The sequence below is a fragment of the Microcebus murinus genome, chromosome 13, assembly GCF_040939455.1.
Source record: "Microcebus murinus isolate Inina chromosome 13, M.murinus_Inina_mat1.0, whole genome shotgun sequence".
Lineage (NCBI taxonomy): Eukaryota > Metazoa > Chordata > Mammalia > Primates > Cheirogaleidae > Microcebus > Microcebus murinus.
In genome coordinates, this window is record NC_134116.1 from 23,027,028 (window position 1) to 23,043,430 (window position 16,403).

Consider the following 16,403-nt stretch of genomic DNA (forward strand, 5'->3'; position numbering starts at 1 on the left):
CAGTTAGCTTTACTCTATTCATTGGCTACAGTTATACACATCCTAGTTAGAAACCATACAAATGACTATTATTTGGTCATAAGAAACATAAGGTAGGAGAAACAGCCAGGTTGATATGAATATACCACTCCACAAAGGAAAACTCAAACCCTTTACAGAACCAGGTCAATAACGCCAATCCAGTGACATGTCAATAACCAGGCTGATTAATAAAATAATTGATTCTTTAATAACGAATAGCATTTCTTAGGCCAGTTATAAGGAGAATATTTTTAATAATAATTCTTACTTATATAGCTTCTCAAACTCTGACCATTCACCTTCATGACTGGAGTGAATATACCTGGACATCAGAAGTACAAAGAAAACTTGTTTTCTTGACTATCACTATGAATATGTACAAGAACTAGGCAATCAAATGTGCTTTCTACTAAGTCAGGAAAACAACTTAGCAATATGGCCAGACAAAGCCTATAGTATATTCTCTGTCAATTCCAATATTTTCCATTAAGATTTATATGCATAAGCTTTTTCTTTTAAGTTTAAATTCCTTAAAATGTTCATAAATGAACTTCTATTTTCCACATCAATCAAAGTTTCCTAACCATTGTGTGACTACATTTTGCCCAACTATGTCACATTTTAAAAGATCAGTGAAAGCTAAGGAAAAGGGTAATAAATCCTTAGGTTCACAGCCTGCATAACAAATACCAACTACTAATAATTTTTAGATCTATGGTTAAGAAAATAGTACTGATCTTGATCTGTGTTGTAATTGATAAGTCAAAATCTAAAACTTCATTCCACTGAATTTACATAAAACATTTATGGCCAACATCCTATGTTCCTTATCAGCCACAAAATAATTAGAATATGTTTAGCTTCATATAAAACATCATTGTTTCTTACTTGAAGAAAATGGTCTTATTTGTCTTCATAGCCTGAACTCACTTCCAAGCAATCATTTCTAACACTTGCTTCTATATTAACTTCGCACATTTTTTTATTACATTTCAGGGGGAAATAATTAAATGTTTGTGAGAGAGTAAACCTGGTATAATTTTTAAGTTACCTGTGGAGAAAAAGAAGTCTGAGTTTGTAAGTTGGAAGTTCCATCTACTACTGATCTGTTTCTAGGGGGGTATTTGAAACAAGCAAGCAGAGAAACAGGCAGCAATGTGCCTTTGGTTTTCTCCCGATGTTCGTTTGTAATCATAGCCAATCAATGTTGAGGACATTACTAAGCAATCTGGTGCAGTTTTGCTTTTAATTGGTAAACTATCTTCCAAAAATAACATCTTTGGGCTTCACAACACCCTAGTCATAGAGCCATTAGAGAATGAATGTCTTTACTGTACCAGAGGACCTCTATGAATAATGAATAGGGCTCTATTTTTCTTGGGAAACAAACATGTACAGGCATGTTCGTGGTAATGAACAGTATTGTGAGTGTGCATAGCATAGAAGGACACTAAATCTGCTTTGACTTCTACCTTAATTTAAGTAGATAACTGATTTTAAAACCCCACAGAGGGTTGAACAACCTTATTTTAAACTTGTAACATGCTGCCTGGCTTATATGTTGCTTTTACAAGTTTAAAATGATGATTTAATACAAAAATTGAAGAGATGAAGGATCACATTACAGTCTCTAAGGAGCAAGACAGGCTTACACAAATTTGAGAGGAAAAGAAAAGAACATTTGAACACAGTATGTAAGAAACTAGAATTTCATCTTTATTTTAAACTTGATGAAACATAGTTAAACCGCGATTCTCTTGGGCACACATAAAAAGTAGTTTGTGCTATACAATGTATAACCAAATTTAGATATTTGCACAAGAAATAGTTCACAAAATAACTAATGGAAAGTAAGATGTAAGATTTTTAAATGATAATGAGCTACTTCACCATTCGACAAAAATACTGGTCATCACAACGTTAAATTAAAATATTCATTAGAAGTCTTTGGACTTTGGCAAGAAGACTTTTTTTTTCTTTCTATTTTTTTGGGTAAAACATGCTCATGTTCAAGATGACTTACAAGACTAGTTAACCATCATGTAAAACTATTATACATTGCAATTGGTAACAACTCAAATGGAAAATTTTACATCTGTGTAATGGTCATGCATTTTCACAGGCCACAAACTCAGGCAGAAGGAATGGAACTTCCTTTATTTTCCTGTAATGGATCTTAATTTCTATTTCAAGCCTCTCTTCTACTCAACAAGAGAAAATTTAATTTTGCTAACTCTAGGTAAATTTAGTCAAGTAAGAATTTTCTCAGACATATCTCTCTTCCCAGAGAGGGCCCTTTTTTCCTAAGGGAATATGGTGAGTCAGGCATTAGTGAAAACAGATCAATGATGTAGTCATTGGTTATTGTTATGTTCTGGATTGGCATTCTCTGAGATATAAATGAGTCTTTGTTCAGTCTCTGGCTACCTGGTCTACACCATATTCTAGGCTGTGCTATCTCTCTTTATAGCTCAAAGCCTGTACACACACATACCGGCATGTGTGAACTACCAGTAGTGGGTGGTTTTCTTTCTCTCAACCTATCTATGCCCCTTTGTTGATGGCACTGGAGAGGTTGGGCTGCCTCCAGCACCTCTCTGCAGGTCTCTCACTCCACCCTTGCATTTCTTCTGCCTGTTTCACTACTCCCAAGCCCTAATCCTGTCATGGTCCAGCCTATACACAGGACACAGGGAACACTTACAACTACTTGCATCCTTCAGCCTTCCCTCCTCCCCTTCACCCAGCATTTTTATCTAGGATGGAACAAGGAAATAGCTGTGGCTGCCTATGTATTTTGCATTCTGTCCAACCTCTCACTTATGGCCTCTACAACAGAGCTTGCTTCCCTCAGATCTTAGACCTCTTGAAGAATACTTGTAGCTTTCACAAATCAAAAGCCATGGCTACCAAGTCTGTCATCTCTGTGTTAAGCTTAAGAGCATTCTTAGAAATATAAAAGATGAGAATGGACTTCGTTAACTCAGCTGACAGCCTATACACTGAGTGGGTGGAAGTTTTCAGGGCAGAAAATCATGCTAAGGATCAAAAACTAATAGTTAATTTCTGATATTTTTAAATTCTTGCACATGTATGATACAAAACAAAATGGACAACAGTTTTGAAGGAAATGGTAACTTATATTTATAGAAGTTTAAGCACTTTCCTATAAAATAAGTCCTACAAGCAATTATGGAGTGCACTGTGCTATAGCAATTAACAAAGGCAGGCTTTGAGCAGCCCAAAATCAAACCTATCAGAGACCCCCAAGACACACTGATGAGCTAAGTGGAACCACATAGGAAAAACATGTGGCAAGTGTTCCTACTGGAGATTAAAATTATGTTTATCTTGTATTTTTCTGCTCCAGGGAGACATGGTTGCCCTGATCACACAAGGAGTATAAGCCAATCTGTCACTAAAGGTAATTTCCACAGAAACCTCCAGCTTCTAGGGGAGTGGTAGTGCCCAGGGCCCTACAAAGGCTTTTGGAGAACCTGCCTTAAGAAGATATAGATGAATCCAATTAACTCTTTTAATATTTGAGATTCTAAAATATGAAATGGCAGTCCTGGGGAATGCTTTGGCACACATATGTGTTTTGTTAGCCTTTAAATAATTTTAAATAGTGTCACCATTTAAAATTCGGAGATACGACAAAATAAAATTTAAATTTTGTGCTTTTCTTGAAAATTTCAAAGATCTGGCAGAATGGGGCCCACATGTGGCTCAAGCTGAGGTGAATTAGGCAGCCCCTTTTCCTACAGGTCTGCACTCACATTTGGCACCCACAATCTTCCCCTTCCTGTTTATCCTGCCCACTTCACACACTGCCGTTTTTTTGTTTTGTTTTGTTTTGTTTTTTGTTTTTTCTTTTTGAGACAGAGTCTGACTCTGTTGCCTAGGCTAGAGCACCGTAGTGTCAGCCTAGCTCACAGCAACCTCAAACTCCTGGGCTCAAGCGATCCTCCTGCCTCAGCGTCCTGAGTAGCTGGGGCTACGGGCATGTGCCACCACACCCAGGTAATTTTTTCTATGTATTTTCAGTTGTCCAGCTAATTTCTTTCTATTTTTAGTAGAGACAGGATCTCGCTCTTGCTCAGGCTGGTCTCGAACTCCTGACCTGAAGCGATCCTCCCGCCTCGGCCTCCCAGAGTGCTAGGATTACAGGCATGAGCCACTGCTCCCAGCCCGTACATTGACTTTTTATACTGACTTTTTCATCCTCTTGATCTATGACCCCTGAGGATCCCAAAAAGTTGAAGGAGGGAGAGTGGGTAGAATATGATGTGAGATGTATAGTGGGTTGAGATTGCAAGCTACTGGGGCAGGGACCCAGGTCACTTGCCACCTCTGCTTTCTGCATATCTCCTCAAGTGGGAGCAAGAGATGCCCTAAAGGCCTTTATCTTCGTGTGAGTCAAAGATGGGTTTATCAGTTCCTGCATCTCAGTTTCAGACCACCTTGGCCGGGAGTAACTCTGCCATGAGATTGCACCAATATAATAGCCTCTGCCAGGGCAGCTGTTCCCAGGCCCCTGAGTTATACAGACTTAGGCAAAAACTGAGGCTGTTGTGCTCCCAGCAGGGGATGAAAGGGAGTAACTCTCCGGTAAACCATAAACAGTCCAGTCCAGCCAGCACCCCAGAATAACCACACAGGTGTGACTCCCTGAGCAACTTGAAACATCTGGTCAACCCACATCAGAGAGACAGAGAGAGAGAGTGAGTGTGTGTGTGTGTGTGTGTGTGTGTGTGTGTGTGTGTCTGTACATGAATATGTAAACACCTGGACAAGCAAGAGAGGGTGATTATAAGTTTGGAGAGTACCCCGAATGGGAAAAATGGAGTCTATGCATGTCCAAGTCTAGGCTTGTGACATCTCACCCAGAGAGATACGCTAGTAATGGTCATCTGAGAGACTGGAGGAAGACAGAAAATTTTGACTCTGCTTGTCAGAATCTACAGGCAATACCATGTGTGGACTTCCATTTGTACACGTGCCTCAGGTTCTGGGAATGTTAAAGCAGGCTTGGCAGTCTTCATGTCAACTCCACAATTTGTTACTACTTTGATTTCTCTGAATAGAATGTTCCTTCAGCTATTCATTCCCCAAATCATTGTGCTGGAAACTTGTTATGAAATTGTGAAAATACAGGCAGCGTCTCTGCCCTTATGAAACTCCAGCCTAGAGCTCTATTAAACTTACAGTCATTTAGAATTTAAATCTATTTTTTAAATAAATTAAATAAGAAGCAATGGCGGTATAGTAGAAGGTCTCAAGAAAGGCAAAAAAGTACAAGGACTGTGACTTCAAAAATTTTAATCTCGGCCATACTTAAAAATCTAGGTTTTATCGTTATTTCTTTAAAGAGTACCACTTCAATCCAATTACTCTATATAATATATATTTAATGTAAATATGGGCCACATTATGATTAACATCTTATGAATTTATAATTGGCTTCTTTATATAACTTCCTTAAAAGTCATCAAAGCAGGGGTCTGGCTATACTTACAGTTGTGATTTTGGTACACTTTAATTGAAAGACCATTGACTCAGAAAATCCAGAGAACAAGACGGGAATTTGTTTTTGTGAGATTTGATTATTCCAGCCCTTAAAAAAAGGTCTTACCTGTAATTGGAACTCAATTAGGGTTTGAGAAACTAATCAACTCAAGAATACATAAAAAGATCGTTTTAATAGATTTCATTTGCCCTCCTTAACACTCACCATCTGCATCTGCATCCCTAAACCTTATGAAGAATAATATAATTTTGAACCTATTAAATATTTTCCTACATATATTGGAGAAAATTTTAATTTCTCCATAATCTAATTTAGTGTTTTACCTGGCCACAAATAACATAATAAACATTCATCTCTTCAATCTTACCTTGCAAAGCAATCTAAAGTTATCAGCTTTCTATACTTTGAAATATGTTATTAATTTGATTCAAAAGTAGTGATTTGATCAAAGCCTTTCAAGAAAATGAAGTTTAATTTAGAATAAGAAAACTGAGTAAGTGGTTCCATGGTGTAAAGATTAGCACTCTGGACTCTGAATCCAGAATAAGAAAACTTATCTTAGATTTTCAGAAGTGTGTTATGGGTCAGCAGGGAAGCTTCAGTTTTGCAAATGAATTAAATGTGTGCTATTAGAATTCATTTTCAAGAAATACATTTCTTGGAAATGTATTTGTTGGAAAATGGTAAGGATCACATGCACATGATACTAGTAGCAGTGCTTTCATGTGTGAAGACTCTTAATTTTTTTAATTTACTTTTTTAAATTGACAGATAAAATTGTATGTACTGTGTAAAACATGGTGTTTTGTTTTGAAATATATATACATTATGGAATGGTTAAATCTACCAAATTAACATACTCATTAATTCACAGTTTTACCTTTTGTGGTCAGAGCACTCAATATCCATTCTCTTAGCATTTTTCAAGAATGCAATATAATATACAGCCATTAATGGTAGTCACTATGCTGTTTAATCGATCTCTTAAACTTATTCCTTCTATCTAACTGTAATTTTGTATCCTGTGGCCAACATTGCCCCAGTACACACCTCCCAATCACCCTAGCCCCTAGTAATCACCATTCTACTGTCTATGTCTGTGAGATAATCTTATTCAAATTCCACATATGAGTGACATCATGGGATATTTGTCTTTCTGTGCCTGGCTTATTTCACTTAATATAATGTCCTCCAGATTCATCCATGTTGTAACAAATGACAAGATTTACTCCTTTTATGGCTTAATAGTATTCCATTGTGTACATATACCACATTTTCGTAATCCATTCATTTGTTGATAGACACATTGATGCCAAATCTTAGCTATCGTGAATAGTGCTGCAATAAAAATGAGAGTGCAGATATCTCTTTGACATACTGATTTCACTTACTTTAGATATATAGTCAGTAGTGGGATTGGTGGATTATATGGTAGTTCTATTTTTAATTTTTTGAGAAACTTCCATTCTTTTTTCCATATTGGTTGTACTAATTTACATTCCCACCAACAGTGTGCTAGAGTTCTCTTTTTTCCACGTTGTCACCAACACTTGTTAACTTTTGTCTTTTTTATAATAGCTATTCTAACTGGAGTAAAGTAATATTTCATTGTGGTTTTGCTTTTAATTTCTCTGATAATTAGTGATATTAAGTATTTTTTCATGCTTACCTCTTGGCCACTTGTATATCTTATTTTGAGAAATGACTATTCAGGTCATTTGTACATTTTAAAAATGAGTTATTTATTTTCTTGCTATTGAATTGTTTGAATTTCTTATATATTTTGTATGTCAACCCATTATCAGATGTATGGCTTGAAAATATTTTCTCCCATTCTGTAGGCTGTCTCTTCATTCCGTTGATTTGTTTCCTTTGTTGTACAGAAGTTTTTAGTTTGATATAATCCCATTTGCCTATTTTTGCTTTTGTTGCTTATGCTTATGCGATTATTTTCAGAAAATCACCTCCAGACCAATGTCATGGAGGTTTTCCCCCCAATTTTATTTTAGTAGAATCATAGTTTCAGGTCTTACCTTTAAATCTTTAATCCATTTTGATTTGATATTTGTAATAGTACAAGATAAAGGTCTAATTTCCTTCTTTTGCATGTGGATATCCAGTTTCCTCAACATCATTTATTGAAAAGGCTATCCTTTCCCCATTTGTGTTCTTGGTACCTTTGTCAAAAATCACTTGGCTGTAAGTGTGTGGATTTATTTCTGGGCTCTTTATTCTGTTCCATTAATCTACATGTCTGTTTTTATGCCAATATCATGCTGCTTTCGTTACTCTAGCTTTACAGTGCCTTTTGAAGTTAAGTAGTCTGATGCCTCCAACTTTTTTTTCTCTCTCAAGACTGCTTTAGCCATTTGGGGTCTTTTGTGGTTCCATCCAAATGTTAAGATTGCTTTTTCTATTTCTGTGAAGAATGTCATTACTGTTTTGATAGGGATCGCATTGAGTCTGTAGATCGTTTTGGGTTGTATAGACATGTTAATAATACTAATTCTTCCAATTCATGAACATGAGATACTTTTCCAATTATTTGGGTCTTCTTCAATTTCTTTCATCACTATTTTAAAGTTTTTAGTATAGAGATTTTTTACTCCCTTGGTTAAATTTACTTATAAGTTTTTTGTTGTTGTAGTTGCTATTGTAAATGGGATTGTTTTCTTGATTTCTTTCTCAGATAGTTTATTGGGTTTTGTATATTGATTTCATATCTCACAACTTGTATCTCACAACTGTATCTCACAACGTTATTGAATTTGATTTTTAGTTCTAACATTATTTGGGTGGAGTCTCTAGGTTTTCTATATATAAAATCATGTCATCTACAAACAGTGACAATTTAACTTCTTCCTTTCCAGTTTAGATGCCTTTTATTTCTTTCTCTTACCTAATTGCTCCTGGCTAGGACTTTCAGTACTATTTTTGAATAGAAGTGGTGAGAGTGGGAAACCTTGCCTTGTTCCACATGTTAGAGAAAAAGCTTTCAACTTTTCTTAGTTCAGTGTGATGATAGCTGTGAATATGTCATTATACAGCCTTTGTTGTATTGAAGTACATTTTTGCATACTGGTGAGTGGGTGATTATTGAGTTTTATAATTTCTCACATTAGAAAAGGAAAAGAGAGTTGTAAGTGAAGTATGTGTTTTCATTTCAAATCCTGCTAAACTAGTAGCTCTGTGGTCCTGTGTAAATTAATTTCTTTGAACACAGGCTTATCCCAGGATTTGATAATATAAAAATGTTAATTGGCACATTTTTGGTATACAATGATTACTTCATACTTTCATAAACAATAAATAGTATTATGTTGTATCATTTAAAAACTTATAAATGTCATCACACCTTATGATCAGAACATATTACAACTGTTTTTCATGCTACAACTTTTTAATGAAACCTTTTTTGAAGTATAACACATACAAAAAGTACACATAAGTGTACAGCTTAATTAATTTTCTTAAACACAACATACCCATGTTCATTTGACAGAAGCTAGGCTTGATATTATAATGGGTAAAGTTAATTCAAAGCATGCTTTTATTACTTTATTTTGTGTTTTTTACCTCAATTCTTAAATATAGACATATCTCATTCATTTTAACTGCTCTATGGTACTCTATCAAATATTTTATTTATCTGCTTCCCAAATTATATACTTAAACGTTACTTCTAAGTGTATTTTCTCACAAGTGGAAAAAAAATCATTTTTGTGTTCTTTGTTTTTAAGTGTGAGCGCCTTTCTAAACACCACCAACGACCTTTTCATACTGGCATCTATCTCACTTGAATTCTTTATTTGCAATAAAAGAGATGAATCCCTTGCAATTTTAAGACACTATGTTAGCAAATGTGATCTCTAAATTTTTTCATCCTCAGAGGAAAACAGTGCTTCTATTTATTTAACATTAGGGTAAGTATTTCTAAAAGCTCACCTTAATATTTGATCATTGTGGTAATCACAATAATGCCTCCCCAAAGTGTCCAAATCCTAATCCCCAGAACCTGTGAGTATGTTGTCTTACGTGGCAAAAGGAGCTTTGTAGATGTGATTAAATTAAAGCTCTGGAGACGGGGAGATTACGCTGGATTATCTAGGTGAGTTCAATGTAATCACAACGTCCCTGTAGAAGGGGGGCAGGAGAGACAGAGTCAGAAAATCAGAGGTCAAAAAGTGATGTGATTGTTGGAAGGGCACCACTCATTAAGGAATGCATTTGCTCTCCAGAAGCTGGACCACCCAAAAGCTATTCTCCCAGAGCCTCCAGAAGGAATGCAGTCTGACCAACACCTTAATCTTAGCCCCATGTAACCCACTTTCATGTTCTGGTCTTTAGAACTGCAAGCAAACTTTAAACGAAACTGTAAGGAAGTTTTTTGCTGTTTTAAGCCACTGATTTTGTGGAAATTTGTTATAGCAGCAATGGGAAACTGATACTGCAATTTACTGAATTTCACAGAATAGCAACATTAACTGTTGCTTTGAAAATGCAAAAATTGAAAGCCCTGTAATTGTCTATGTGTTGAGTGAATGTTCTAATTATGCCTCTTCCAACATGTTACATACCTGAAAAAGCCTTAGTAAATAGACTGAATCAAGAAAATAACAAAAGGGATCAAAATGGGAACAAAGTTTACAGACACTAATATTTCTTCCTAAGAATTAGCTCTATAATTATCTAGCAGTAGTTTTGTTCTTTTGCTCTCTTCTGTGAAACCTATGGCTCTGATAAATGATCTTTCATCAAAGGGTCAAAAATATAATAGAACCAGTGAGGATAAAAAGTACTTTGTTAATCCTCATATTAACTTATTCTCTACAACTGAATTCATGAATATATAACATTTTTGAAAGTTCAATATCCACAAAGTTGTCTTATCACAAAAAGTTTTTGAAACAAGATCCTGCAACATTAGCTAATGAGAGAAAGTTCGTGAAATCTCGTTTCCTTAAACTGAGGTTAATTATAAGCACTTTCCAAATCAGAAATTGGCATGCATTACTGAAACAGACTGGTTTTAAGATGACATGAAATACTGGGTGACCATTTATCTGGGATGTTCCCGTCAGCTGTGAAGATAGACATGTTAGATGCCTGTCAAGTATAGGATTCTTTGAGTCTGCAATAGCAAACAGGGTGCACCCCAGGGCTCCATGTAATACTATTGTAGCCTTCATCAGGGGTCCCCTCTGAGATTCTCTAGGCTGCATCTCCTCATAGGGTGGTTCTTCCCCTTGAAAAATGTCATTTTCACCGGGCTAGTCTTGTCTCTATTTATCTGATTTATCACCACCCAACCCAAAGTCATTATCTTTGTCTCTTAGTCCACATAATCCACAGATATGCACATGGTCTTGGACTTCAAGGTGCATTATATAGAGAAAGAGATGGTGATCCTCTCTTCAAAAGAATTTTCAACCCCAACCTTACTCTACCAGTGTTTGTGTCAGGCAAACACAGTGCTACCAATCAGGACATTCTTATCCTTCCAATGGATAAACTAATCAACAGTTCATTACTTCCCAAAGACATATATCAGCACATCACATTCCTAAGTATGAGGATGTAAACATGAATAATAAAGACGTGCTTCTTGCTCTCTAAGAGCTTGTGGTCTAATTCTTATAGAGAGAGAGGAATGACAGATAACATTCATTGAGTAACTTGAATTTTCCTCCCATTTTATATAGTCTTCTATCCAAATAAAAACCCTATAAAATAAACACTATAAATCAAAACTGAAATTGCTCTTACCATTACACCATGTTGCAAGAATCACAATTTGTATTCAATGTCAAGAATTGCATTCTGGCCCTACAAAAACCTTTTACCTTTTGTCCATTTTATCTTATGACTATTTTAACTATTTTCATGTTTAGAATCAGAGTAGATGTCTAAGGATCCTGGAAGATTGCTCTTTGCTGTGCTAAATTTATATGTTCTTGCTCATAAATAAGTAACACAAATATATTTATACATGTATAATGTATAAAGTGCTTTTGAATTCTTGCCCTTATTTAGTTTTCATGGTAAATACATCTTGTAGGCCAGGGAACTGTGCATTTTGAACTAATTACACAAAATCTAGAGAGTGTAAAACTGTATTAATTTTTCAATATCTCCGTTAGAAATGTTGGAAAAGAAATAGTCTTCATGAAATTGGTGGAACTGTCAATGGCAAAAAAACATGTATGATTGAAACTGATTGAACCTGTTGTTATATTCATTACATATTAACTTCCATTTTTCATTACAGTTGTTTGGGCTACCATTTATTTTTCCCAGGGGTATAGCAACATCGGTGAAATAGTGAACTCTATCGTAGTGGCAAGGAATATTATTTGAAATAAAATTTTCTTAATTAAATAATTTTTTCCGCTAGACCATGAATCAAGGCTGGCAAATAGTTTTTCTTTTGTGTGCTAATTCCAACTGATTTGAAGATAACTTTGTGGTTATTTCCAGCCTTAGAGAAAAAAAATGCATTGCATTATTCGTAATGTCTGCCATGGGAAAGGGTTAGGTGAGTGGAGGAATTCAAGCCACATATTTGCCCTCCCTGCTCTGTTAGAGGCAAGGACCCTCAAAGACCCGCAACTCCCCTATGACTTGTCCTACGCACGAACTTCGCCCTGGAAAATTCCAGCTATAGCTCCAAGAAGAATGCAGTCCATGACGTGCTGACCACAGAATGCTCCAGGATGTGTTGACTGCAAATGTTCCGGTTGGAGATGAGTAATCAGTCAAAAACAAGATACTGATAAGACACTGGTTAGGGCTAATCAACCCAGACCCAAGCCTCATCATCACTACTCTATTTTTTGTTTTGACTTCCTTGTTTTTGTATGCTTATAAAACCCACTAAAAATCTAAGTAAAGCAGACCTTGACAACCATTTGCTTGGTCTCGTTTCTTTCTCTCGCTCATCTCTTTCAGGCACGGTCCCCCTCGCCCCCGCGAGTAACAGAAGGTCCCGCGGGCCGGGACACTGCTCTAGATTGCTAGTTAAATAATGCTATGGTTTTTTCTCTTCTAATGTAAAATCAGTTTATCTATTAAGAAAGGACAAAATGATTAGCACATCTCTCTACCAATTGCAAAAATGGAAACTCATTTTCTTATCATAAAGAGCACTAGAAAGAACCTTTGGGATGGGAGATTTTAATGATAAAAATTATTTTAATGAAATGTGCTCTATATTTCAAAGCCATTTCCTAAATTCATGATTGAAGATCTGAGAAATGAAAGAACAGCTATAACTCTACATTTTCAGCATGGTCTCATTGTCTTTTTTTATCAGACTTGGCTAAAAGCAGGGAGGAGAAAGCCGTTCATATTTTAAGAATCAGCAGTATCATAAACCATTTCTCCTGACTTAACATCTTTATAATAAAAATTCTACTATAATAAATTCATTGCTAGGTTGTGTTTTTATTACTACAATCTCCCCCATGAGTTCTCAGTTAAAAATATTCTGAGGGAGGCAGAAAAATGTCATTTGTGTCAGAACATAATTCTCTGCCTGCTGAAAAAAAGGCATATAGTTTGTGATAGTTGCCTATTATTTTTTTAAAGATTGATATATAACCTTACTCATTTATAACAACTTAAAAAATAGATGAGAGTACATTATCCTATCAATGTTATAGAAGTAACCATCATTGATTGCGAAGCATCTAATATCCACCCCAAATATCTATAAGGAAAAAAGAATTCCTCAAATTTCTAAAACAAAGAAGATTAAGGAAATAATAATAATATTAAATTCACAATTTTATTATCTATTCATGAAAAATAGTCATTTTTCTTTTTGATTATGAAATTAAAATGTATTGATTAAATTCTGGAGTCTATTAATTTGTATTATGCTACTTCTAAAATTTGGATACATGTATTTTGAGTTAACAACAAAACATTTGCTTTGTGGCTATGCTAATTGTGTGTGAACTACCCCAGACAGTAATGAAGCCCCTTTGGAAGTTATCTAATGACAGCTTCTCATACATGCATTTAAATCAGACACAAGTCATCAGGTACCTATACTGATACCCAAATTTGAATGACTAAATTCTAATCTACCTGTCTATTTGTTATGGACCAAGGCAATACTCCAAGATGAAGGAAAGTATGTCAACTCTGGGCTTAGGCAGGCCCAAATCACCAAGGGTAAAATTGACTTACTCTCCTCATTCTAAAGATTCTGAGATCTGGTTCCCTTTCTAGAATTACTCTTGTGTTGACATTTCTTCTCCATCCCCATTTTCCACCCATATATCATACCCTTAATTATATACAAAGGTCAACATTTTCCACCCATATATGTAATCCCATGAATTCCAATAGCTCTTGACCCTATTTGACTCTCCATAGCACCAACAGAGTCATCTTTGAGTAGGGGAACCAAATATAAGGTTATTCACTGCTTTAAAAAGTGGTACCAATGCTGCTTCAAAGTCTAACTTCAATACACCTCTCCAGCATCATTTTCCTTGACTAAATCTCACACTCCAACTATACTGAAGTTTCAATATCACCTGAATGCCTTGCACTGTTTTGTGACACTCTGTCTTGTTCAACTCTACCTTTCCGTCTTTTCCCCCTTGGTGTTTTAATGTTTTCTCATATCCTTTGCTATCTTGTTTCCCTGGGTCAGTATTTTGCTTCCTTTCTTGGGCTCTGTTAGGAAAAACTGAACATTTTTAAAATGGGCAAAATAAAATTATTGGATAGCCTTCAGTGGAGTGCTGGCATTCTCTAGCTTGTTCTATGGAGATAGCTCATTCTATGGCAACTGTGTCTTTGGCTAGATTACTTTATAACTCTGTAAATTGTAGACAGCTTATAGCAATGCAAATGATTATTGTCCATAGAAATACAAATAAACTTTGTTCAGTAGAGATAAAATTGATTTCTGCCTTGGGGAAAAGATGATTTCAAACATTACATTTTACTGTCCTATAGGGTGTTAAACCATTTTGAGTTTATTAGCAAATTCAGCTCTCTAAAAGTAGTTCTCATCAGTGGACACAACATTTTTAATTGATTTGAACACACAAATAGACAAAAAATAAATGCAAATAGGAAAGACCAAAATCTCTGTCATTCATTGCATAGTCATTAGAAAATTCATTTTTCTATTCAAAATTTTTAGCATTGTTGATAATATATATAATACATATCCTATATCCTTTATAACTTTCTCTATTCATATATACACAGACATATAAAATTTAGATTCTACTTTGAACCAGTTTTAAAATCTTATTGGTTCCTTTATTAATAATAAGCTAAATAAAACACTTTATATCTGTATAAGAATTCTGGATTTATAGTTTTGAAAATTATGTTTTATCAGTTTTCCAGGCCCTCAGAGATACACAATGGATTCACCTGAAGGAGCCACGTTGTTGAGAAGCGCATGTACCTCATGAGCTGTTTATGCCCAGGTATGTGCTTTCTTGACTCTCAGAGTAAGTCCCAAGTGGAAATAAAATTTCAACTTTGCTAATTCTGTTTCTCTATTTTTTCCCCTTTCTACTAATTGTGTGTATGGTTTGTGTAATAGAAAAATTTATTCCACCTTGATGACAACAATGATTAGAAGATTGATTTTTTGGCGTGACTTGCTGATGCTCTTCATCAGATGAATAATAGGAATGAGAATTGAGGGAATCTTGTGTGTAAGTCTTTTCTGTTTGTATTTATCTCTTGTTTATTTGGATGTTCAAATCAACCAAGAATTTTGTGTCCACTGATTATGAGAACAGTTCTGAGAGATCTGATCAGAGACTTTTTGTGTTTCTGTGTTTACTTTTGACCTTTGCCTGAGATTGTAAAACTGCAGCTTTATGTTCTCTGTGTGACAGTGTATCTAAGTATCTATGTGCTTATAATTGAGAAAGGCCTTGATCCCTCAGGATATGATTATGGAAGGTTTCCTTACTTCTTGGGGAGTTTTACTAAATTACATTTTATTATCTTAAACCAAAAGACCTCTGTTTTGATTTGTTGTCTAGCTGTCTCTTTAAGCTTATAGAATAGGAAGGGTCCGTGCCTTTGATTACCCTTGGCAAGGCTATTTTACAACTCTGTAAATAGTACAAAACTCAAAGTAATGCAAATTATTCTTGTCTAGTGAAAGGTAAATCAGTTTTTCCAGTAGAGATACAATTGATATCTACCCAACAGAAAAATATATTCCAAAGATTTGATTTTATAACCCCAGTTATCTTTACATCTCTAACCAAAATTATTCCAACATTCTTAAATGTGTTTGCGTTTCAATATCTACACTTACATCCACTTATTCTTTACACCAGTGTTGACATCTTACAGAAACTCGTTAATTAGCTCAATAAAACCTTTGATGTATCTTCATTATATATTTCAATAAGTCATATTTTAATTTTTAAAAAATACATTACCAGCTCCCTCTGGACTTTGTTCACAATTCTGCATGACATAATAATTTCTCCATTCCTCTCCACCAGACTATGAGTATCTTAAGGAACAGAATTTTTATATTCATATATATGAAACAAAATATCTGTTTTCTAGCTGGTAGTAGATACTAAATATATTTTTTATTATCAGAGAAAAATTATCGGACCTGCTAAGGAATCAGGTAAAGAAAAATATGTAAAGATACTGAGAGTATGACTAAATTTTTTGATCGTCTACTGGCTTTTATTAATGGGTTGACAATTAGTAGTGATTCCTAGTCCTTGACTTTATTAATCAGAATTTATGCAAAAATGATCAGTTGAAGTGTTAAACACCTGAAAACACTTCAACTATTGTCCTACCAACAAACATTTTATTATGGAGGATTGGAAATGGT